Below are 9790 nucleotides of genomic sequence, written 5' to 3'. Positions count from 1 at the left end.
TGTGTGAGTGTGTGTGTCTGTGTGTGTGTCTGTGTGTGTGTGTGTGAGTGTGTGTGTGTGTGTGTGTGTGTGTGCGTGTGTGTGTGCGTGTGTGTCTGTGTGCGTGTTAGTCACTTTCACAGAGTGTCAGATGTCTTCTTATAAACTGTCCCATTTTGAGGCAATCACAGATTTGGATGTTGACTGTTAATTGCAGATTTTATTGAGGAAGAAATGAAATGAGATGTAGAATTGTCTAGGGTGAGAATAGACTCTTTTTGTGCATGCTACAATTAGACTGTGAAGTGACAGACATTGTATAAGCTTCTGAGAGGCACTCAATTACGTTTCAAAAGCATGCGTGGATGCTTGACTGGGATTTCAGCCTAGTATGTAGACACTTCAGGCTGAGTTACATAAACACAGCGCAAAGGCTGGATACATATGAGGCCAGATATGTGTGTGTGTGTGTGGTGAAGATTGGACGAGGTGAAGAGAGCAGAGGGCTTCATTCTCTAGAGATTTGCATCACGGTGCGGCCCACTGCTCTCAGGGTCCCCAGACTTGCCTGAGCCCAATCACAGCCTCCCGTGTGTGGGGATCGATGGCGGTCCGCACCCCTCATCCTCACCCCCACCAGCCTCTCCTCCATTAAAGCCAAGTAGGCGGCGAGGAAACTGTAATTGGAGAGAGCCACAGGGAGCGTGTGTGTGTGTGTGTGTGTGTGTGTGTGTGTGTGTGTGTGGACTCAATAAAATAGAGAGCCATCCCTTAACACTAATGTTATCCATTATGTGTCTTCTGTTGCAGAGAAAAACAGCCTGTTGTAGCCGTGTGTGTGTGTGTGTGTGTTTGGATGTTGATGGATATGTGTATTACTAATTCTTGAGACGGAAAAAAAATTGTGTACCACAATACGCAGTGCATTGAACTGAAATACAGGTGAACACTTCTGTTGCTCATCATTTAAATTGGTTTAACAGTCAGGTACAAAAATAATGTTTACTCTTATGTCAGGTATCTGTTAGAAGCATCATCAACTCATTCACTTTGATGGCTGAATGAATAGAGAATACATGATGGTTTCGAATGATTTTCAGCATCCACTGAACAGTCTGGACTGGCAGCTTACTTCATATTTTGTATTGCACACATGTATTAAATGTGTTCATGTACTGATTTTGTCTGATGTTTCTAGCTACTAATTGGACATACTTAAATGAACTGAATCTATGTAAAGCTCTTTGTATAACATGTTTGCTAGTGTGTGTAAATGTATTAGAAGCTGGGATGTTTGTCCATGTAGTAGCTAATAGCCAGGCAGTTTTCATTGATCTCTCTCTCTCTCTTTCTATCCCTCCGAGTTTGCAGTTACATCTGTTTGAGTGTTTCTTTTCAGGCTTTTTGGGTTCAATAGTGCAGAGAGACGCAGTTGTTTACTTGCTCTTAATGGACAGGTATGATACGTTCAGCTTAATTTTAACACAAACTAAGTAAAAGAATGAAACAAACAGAAATCTGTTTATAGCTAAGTAAAAAGAATCATACAGAAAGTGACACAATTCTATTAAAGCTTAGAGATATAAAGAAGAAGAAAAAGATGGACTAAAAATGCAGTGGAAGGACATCGCTTTTATATGTGCTCTGAACCTCTAATTTACTAGCTTAAGACTGATTAATTGCCAACTCACTGCTCTTATCAGTCAGGTAATGCATTGGGCATGCTTTAATTTTAATTTGGTGTCTAAGCAGAGTATAACACACAACCATACTGTATCTTAAGGAAGTTCATGTATATCCTCAGACATTATTGCCATCTTTCAGATATTGTGTTCAAATCACAATATTTGCGTGAAAAGAGTATTGAGAATGAATCAACTGTTTTAGAGAATTAATGCAATTTTAGTAACACTTTAGACTACTGTTCCCTCGTTAATGAACAATAACAAATGAGTAATGTAATATTAACATTCTAGTAACTACTAAGTAACAAGAAACTAACACATTAGTAAGTAGCTCTCAGTTTAATAAGGTAGTTCACAATTAGCTAATCAGTAACTACTATTTTTTTATGTCTACTAAGAAATCATAAACCGTTTCAAAATGAATTTGAGACTAATCAATAACTAATGCAGATCAAATAATTTTGTTTTTCTCCACTACTTTAATTAACATTTAAACATTAACAGAATCAATAGGTAATTATGTGTTACTAATTGTTACATTTGATCAGTCTTCTTACAGAACTATTTACTGATTATGGATATTTGTAAAGAAATAACCTTACTCCTGGAACTTACTCCTGTGGTCAGTTTTCCAGCATCCCTCTGAACTTCACACTGTATTAAGAATTCATTTGTTTTTCACATTATCATTAGTACTTCAATAAAGGGAAGGCAGCTTCTTACCGAATCACTCACTGAGAGTCATGGAGTCAGTATACCCCAAATGATAAAAATAAGCTAATCTAGAAAATGATTGGTTTATTTAACATACGTCACAGGAATATAATATGAATGGTTAGAATATTTGGTTTCACTTTATTTTGATGGTCCCTTTAACACATTCTGTTGACTATAAGTAACATTGCACCTTCATGTCTACTAACTCTCATTAGAGTGTTAGTAGAGTATTAGTAGACTGGTAGGGTTAGAGCTAGAATAAGTTGACATGTACTTGCAAAGTTACTTGTAGTCAGTAGAAACTCTGTGGGGATCCATCACAATAAAGAGCTAGCTGATATTAAGCAGACAGTCTACTAATACTCTAATGAGAGTTAGTAGACATGTAGATGCAACATTAATTATTGTCAACAGAATGTTCAAAAGGGACCATCAAAATAAAGTGTTACAGAAGATTTTATATTGGGGTTTCTTTAATACCTACTGTAAGAATGATGGTACCCCACTAGTGATGAATGAAGTGTCACTACATCCTTCCAAAGAAATTGCTAGCTATTTGGAACAGTAGGCTATTCTAAAGTGAAGATCACGGCAACCCAGTAGTAATGCCTCAAGTGTTACCAAATCCATCAGAAGGAATTACTGTCCAAAACCTTACAAAAACCTTACAATCTTCATTACTAGGGATTTTATCAGGCTTTTCACTTTAGAATACTGTTCTAAATACTTAGTAATTCCTACTGAAGGATTAATACTTGAGTAATTACTAGTGGGTTACCACGATTGTCACTTTAGAATTAATTATGCATTATGCATTATTTGCATTAATTCTGAAACTCTGTATAGATTTCTTTGTAGTGTTCTGGCATATATGAAAAGTAGTTATTGATTAGCTAGTGCATTCAGCTGAGTGCTATTACTTGTGAATTCATTAAAGTAGATATTAGAATGGTAATATTGTACTGTGATACTCACACTGCAAATTATATGATTGTTTTTCATTACAAACATCTAACATTCTTAAGACATTCTTCAAGACAAAAATACTAAGAAAATCTTTTTTTTCAGTGCATTTGTTCCTGTGTAATTATTCATTAACGACAGAACAGGATTCTAAAGTCTTACCAAAATGTTTATTTCACATGGTCCACATTTATTTTTATTTTTTTTTAACAAATGTGCAGATGAGGGCTTAAGGTGAGAACATCTCATTCCTGTGTACCTGAAGAGGTAGTAATAAGGGCCTGTTTGCTTTATTTGTTTATTTATTTTTTTGATCAGTTAAATTCATACCAATGATACTTTTTATTATTTATTATGGGTTTTTTCCCCCCACTTCAAAATGCAATTTAACCTGTCCAAGGTTCAAACATAAATACTTGTTCATTACTTTATATTGCTAGGATGATACTGCCATCTGCTGGACAATAATATATTACCCCACATGACAACAAGCTTAAATCAAAGACCTGGCACTCGACTTATTTAGCCTATCATAGTGGTAGACTAGTGGCAGGTCTTTGTGGCTGCTCCACCTGCCACGGAAAGATTTTACCCTTACTGCTTAAATTTGAACCAGATATGTATAGGAAGGTAATTTTCACAATACAGAATCTTTTCTAAATACAATGCAGAATTTAACAATGGGAATTGATTGTGTGCCTTTTCTATAAAGCATTGATTTAACAAGCTATTTTTAATGAATTTGAAAATGTTACATCAGCAAGGCATGATGTTATGAATTAAATCTTTAAATATAGCTGGAGATAAAAAAATATCCATTTTACTGTCTCAGCCACAGAAACGACCAAAGTTTACTTAAAAACTTGTCAGTACATAGCAGTACACACGTTAACACTGTTTTTAAATGAGATATTAATTGACATTGTCTTGGGTTAAGACAGTAACCATGGTTCCCAGACAGGGGAAAGATACGCTGTGTCCAAGGATGATGCAATGGGGAACGCCTCTGCATGACTCTGTCTGAAGCATGTGTGCAACTATTCTAATTTTGGTTGATGCTGCATCACTCATGATGTGTGACTGTGTACCACGGAATCTATAAAGGATACACTAAACAAAGCAGCGCCAGCTTCTGATTGGCTGAAGGAAGTCACTCACAGGCATTCAGGGAGTATGGCAAGAGGACGCAGTCATTACCCGAGATCAGGGCTGTGCAAATAATTGAATGCGATTTTCATGCATCAGTAAAGCCGGTTCTGTGATTAGTAGTACATCTCCAGCACGTGCTTTCAGATAGAGCGGCATTTACTACACAGAGCCATAGTTCACTGATAAGCTACGCAATATCGCGTTCAAAATCGCAAGATGCGATTCTGACGAGATGCAAAATCGCATTAAATTATTTGCACAGCCCTACCCGAGATGTTCACCTTTGAACTAAATTCCGCTATCTAGAGGTTCTCTGAACGTAAATCTCAAGGGCCCTCACAGGGCATGGTAAGTTCAGTCTCTCTTGGTCCATTGACACAAAAGGAGGAGAATGGAAGGTTTGAAGAATCAATGGAATCAAAGGAATACTTTCTATGGCCTCCTTTCCCAAAAGATTCTTCACTTCTTGTTCCATTCCCAGATGAAGACTGGGCAAAAAGTCACTGGAAACCACTGTGCCCCTGTTGCAACCCTGGCTCTAGGAAAGCAACATAAAGGACACAAACTAAAGTCTGCCAATCAAAAAAGAGTTTATTAAATAATAAAGGAAAAAGAAAAGGAACTGTAGTGTTAGCAACACTTCTGCTGCAGTGCTGGCTGCAGACCAGAAAGAGAGAGAGAGAGAGCATCCTGGAGTTTAAAATGGCTCCTTTCCGGTGACATAAATTAACCTGTTGATTGCAGGTGAGCCACTGAATAACTGCAACAAAACACAAGTTAGAACACTCCCACATAACACTCCCTTAAAATGTTGCTAAAGGACAACCTAATGCAACACTAACATGTACAATAACAAAACCAAAGACAGACACTTACGACCTTGATAAGGCATTCTGCCTACACATTATCCTTTCCACGAATGTGACAGAATTTAAGATCATAAGAATTTAAGATTGCAAAAACAAACTCCATAGTCATCTAGCTGTTGGAGAGGATAGGAATCAGGCTTAGTGACGGCATTTACCTTGCAAAAATCAGTACAAAAACTAAGAGAACCATCATGCTCCCCAACCAGTAAACACGGTGAACTCCAAGCACTAGAGGATGGTTTAGCTATACCATGTTCTAACATATACTGTACCTTTTTGTGCAAAAGCTGGCATTTCACAGGATTTACCTTATATGGGTGTTGTTCAATAAGGGTAGCTTGACCCACATCAATGTCATGCTCTAACACATTAGTACAAGTTGGAACATCAGCGAACAGGGCCAAATGTTGACAAATCAACTGAATAATTTCAGCAAGCTCAGAAGGATTTAAATAAGACAAATGAAAGTGCAAATCAGCCAACATTTTTTGAAAATCTACCCTGAGAAACCCCAGAGACAGTAACACTTCCTTCTGTCTCAGTAGATGGGGCATTCAGTACAGCCAAAGCCTTGACCTCTGTACATACTGTCTGATTATAGTCAATGTAAGGCTTAAAGTAAGTTAACATGGCACATGCGGGTTTTCCTTTTACAATCTGGAGTCTTAACTAGGTAATTACACTCACCAACCTTCCGTTCAATGATGTATGGCCCACTATATTGAGCCTGCTACACAGAACCGGGTATTGGTGAAAGCACAAGCTCTTGGCCTCCTGAAGAAAATACACAATGCTTAGCTGTTCGATCAGACCATGTCTTCATCTTCTCCTGAGCTGCTTTTACATTCTCTTTGGCCAGTTCACAGGCCCTACTGAGTCTGAAACAGAAATTAGACACATAGTCCAGGAGGTTAGTAGGAGTCAACTGTTCAAAAGCTAACCACTTCTCCTTTACTAATTTCAAGGGCCCCCTCACAGTATGGCCAAACACAGGCTCAGCTGGACTTAAACCGAGGGATTCCTGAACCACCTCTCTAACTGCAAAGAGGAGTAGTGGAATGCCATCATCCCAGTCTCTCACAAACACTTTGCAGTAGGTCTTCAGCATAGTTTTGAGAGTTTGATCGAATCTCTCAAGTGCACACTGTGACTCTGGATGATATGCAGATGAGGTGCTATGCTGAATTGACAACTACTTCAACACCTGGGAGAAAAGACGAGGCATGAAATTAGACTCTTGATCCGACTGAACGACTCTTGGTAATCCAAACATGGTGAAAAACTTGATAAGGGCTCTAGAAACAGCAGAGAGAACCTTATTGCTGCACACATAATTGTGAGAAGATATTGATTACCTTACTTGGTATGTGGGAGAGGTCCAACACAATCAATCAAAACATGTTCAAATGGCTCTCCAATGGCAGGAATAGGATGCAATGGAGCTGCTGGAATAGACTGGTTGGGTTTACCTATAATCTGACAAACATGGCATTATTTACAAAACTGAGCCACATCTGACCTTACCCCAGGCCAGAAAAAATGCCGTAACACACGATCCCAAGTGGCCAGATAGACAATGATCATGAGCAAGGTACAAAATATCAGACTAATAAACTTTGAAACACACTACTCCAATCATCTTGACTTGACATTTTTGGATCTGTCCATTTTCTCATCAAAACCCCATCACTAACAAAATAGCCAGAAGCTACATTTGATAATGCTTCATCTGGTCCCACATCTTCAAACATAGGTGACAAAGTGGGATCTTGCTTTTGCTCAAGTATTAACTGTTCACGAGATGGAAACATCTTTCCAAACCCTGTGAAGTTCACATCACCTTGGAATCTCCGATTGATTTGAAGGAGGCTTGCCTTCAACATTCCTCTTAGCCGACAAGGCACAAGTTGTAACACAAACAGGAAATGTCTCTGGATATGCCAATTCATCTGGGCTGTCTGGCTTCCAGGGAATAGAAGTTACTTCAGGAACAACTTGCACTCTACCACGAGCTAAATCGTTCCCCAAAATAAAGGACACCCCATCTATAGGTATATGGGAACAAAGTGCAACTACAACATCCACAGAGACTAAATCAGATTGTAGATTAATGTTATGCAAAGGCATAGACCTTCACCAAAGCCTTTAACAATTACCTCCGAACCTTGGGCTGACTTTTCATTAAAAGACAAGACATCACGAAGAATCACAGATTGGAAAGCTCCAGTATCTCTCCAAATCTTCATAGTTTGCCTATGTTCAGGGTCAGAAGACAGACATACAAAACCATTCATCAAAAATGATGATGAGCCAGCTAACTCACCCTTCTTGTATTCCACTTTCTCAGATGGAACATTTGCAAGTGAGAATGACAGAGGTAGACTTGACACTGGGGAACTTACAAACGCTACAGTTTTTGTGGATTTCTGCTTCTTACATAGAACAGGACAATCTGCAATAAGATAACCTAGGGCCTCATTTATGTCATTTATAAAATGTGTGTACGCACAGATCTAAAAATCCACGGCAACGTTCATATTTATAAAAACGGTCTTTGATGTGGAAAAGTACTTACCGTCACGTCAGGGTCTGAGCAGACGTACACACTTTTCCTTGTCGGAGTACTGCAGCTATTTGAACATCTAAGCTGCAATAATAATAAAACCAATGAATTCATCATAAACAACAAAGTTGCAGTGTAAGAGATTAATTGTGCAATGTAGTCAGATTTTTTATTAACGGGAGTTTTTGTGAGGTTAAACTGACCTTTTTGGTAGCCTAATGTTGATAGTTCTTTACTCACTCTCTGTACACAGTTTATTCCATGTTGTTCTTTTTATTATTTTATTTTACAAGAGAACTTGCGAAGTCTTGATTTACTACTAATGTGCAAAAAAAAAAAAATGCATAAATGCGTCTCCGACGGTTTTGTCTGTGTAGCCTATAATAATAGGCCTATGTCGTGCAATAACGGTTTTAATGTTGCCTATTCTATTGAATAACATTGTTAACTGTTTTTATTTATAACATCTGCTGCTTTGCTTCTGTGAAAATTAATAGACATCAGCCTTAAACTTTGTTTTTGTCATTTACATCAGTTATATTTGTATAAAATACACTATATATTTTAGTGTCAGTACATTAATGGCACATTTGAGCAGCATTAGTAAACTGTGTAAATATAAAGAAATGCTAAATCACATGCAGGTTTTTTCAGACCGGAGACCATAATCATGTAATAATTAATTTTATTATGATATGAAACGTCCAATTTTTCCTTTTAGTAATGTTTTTTAAAGTTTTGCAAGAATTACATGATACTAAACTTTTTATTAGTTGTCATAGCAAGTGATTTTAAAAGTAGGATGGCTAATTTTTTTTATAAGATGACTGAAAATTTTACTTGAATTCGTAGTTTATTCTTACTCTTGGAAACCTAATTGTTTTATAATTACTACTGTTATTATTATTATTATTATTTCTGTTGTTTCTAGAAGTAGTAACTTTGATAATAGTCAATAGAAAAAATATAACCACACACACATTGTTTGTCCACAGAATAATTACACATTATTAAATAAAAAGTGTATTATGATATGAAACGTCCAATTTATCCTTTTAGTAATGTTTTTTAAAGTTTTGCAAGAATTAAATGATACTAAAAATTTTATTAGTTGTCATAGCAAGTGATTTTAAAAGTAGGATGGCTAATTTTTTTTATAAGATGACTGAAAATTTTACTTGAATTCGTAGTTTATTCTTACTCTTGGAAACCTAATTGTTTTATAATTACTACTGTTATTATTATTATTATTATTTCTGTTGTTTCTAGAAGTAGTAACTTTGATAATAGTCAATAGAAAAAATATAACCACACACACATTGTTTGTCCACAGAATAATTACACATTATTAAATAAAAAGTGTCCCCGCACGGACCTCAATTTCAGACTCAGTAAGGTTTTATTTTTCTTTGTGCTCGTCATTCTCAAGCATAGAAATTTGGATATTGGCGTGTGCATGAGATACACCCGGGTACCTGCCTAACACCAAAGGAGGCAGGGTTGACAGACCAGCCTCCTGAGGGCACAGAGAAGAAATGGGCACACCAAAACTTGACGACTAGGAATTATCAAATGGCCAGAGTTTTGGAGATTGCAGTGGACGTGAAGGACTATAATGCGATATGAGCTTGCTGAAGTACCGAGGAGCTAAACAATTCAGGGCTTTATAAGTAATTAGCAAGATTTTAAAACGTATTCATTGTTCAATAGGGAGCCAGTGGAGAGTTGACAGAACCGGGCTAATATGGTCGTACTTCAGTGGTGAGGGTATGCTGAGTGATAAGACCCCTCCCCCCACCTTCGGCTTTTAGGACACTCAAAAGGAATCACAGATGACAAATAAGAAACACTGTGGCAGGGGTCGA

The sequence above is a fragment of the Sinocyclocheilus grahami genome, unplaced genomic scaffold (assembly GCF_001515645.1).
Source record: "Sinocyclocheilus grahami isolate Dianchi unplaced genomic scaffold, SAMN03320097.WGS_v1.1 scaffold1000.1, whole genome shotgun sequence".
Taxonomy (NCBI): Eukaryota; Metazoa; Chordata; class Actinopteri; order Cypriniformes; family Cyprinidae; genus Sinocyclocheilus; species Sinocyclocheilus grahami.
Note: the sequence above shows the minus strand (reverse complement) of the source record.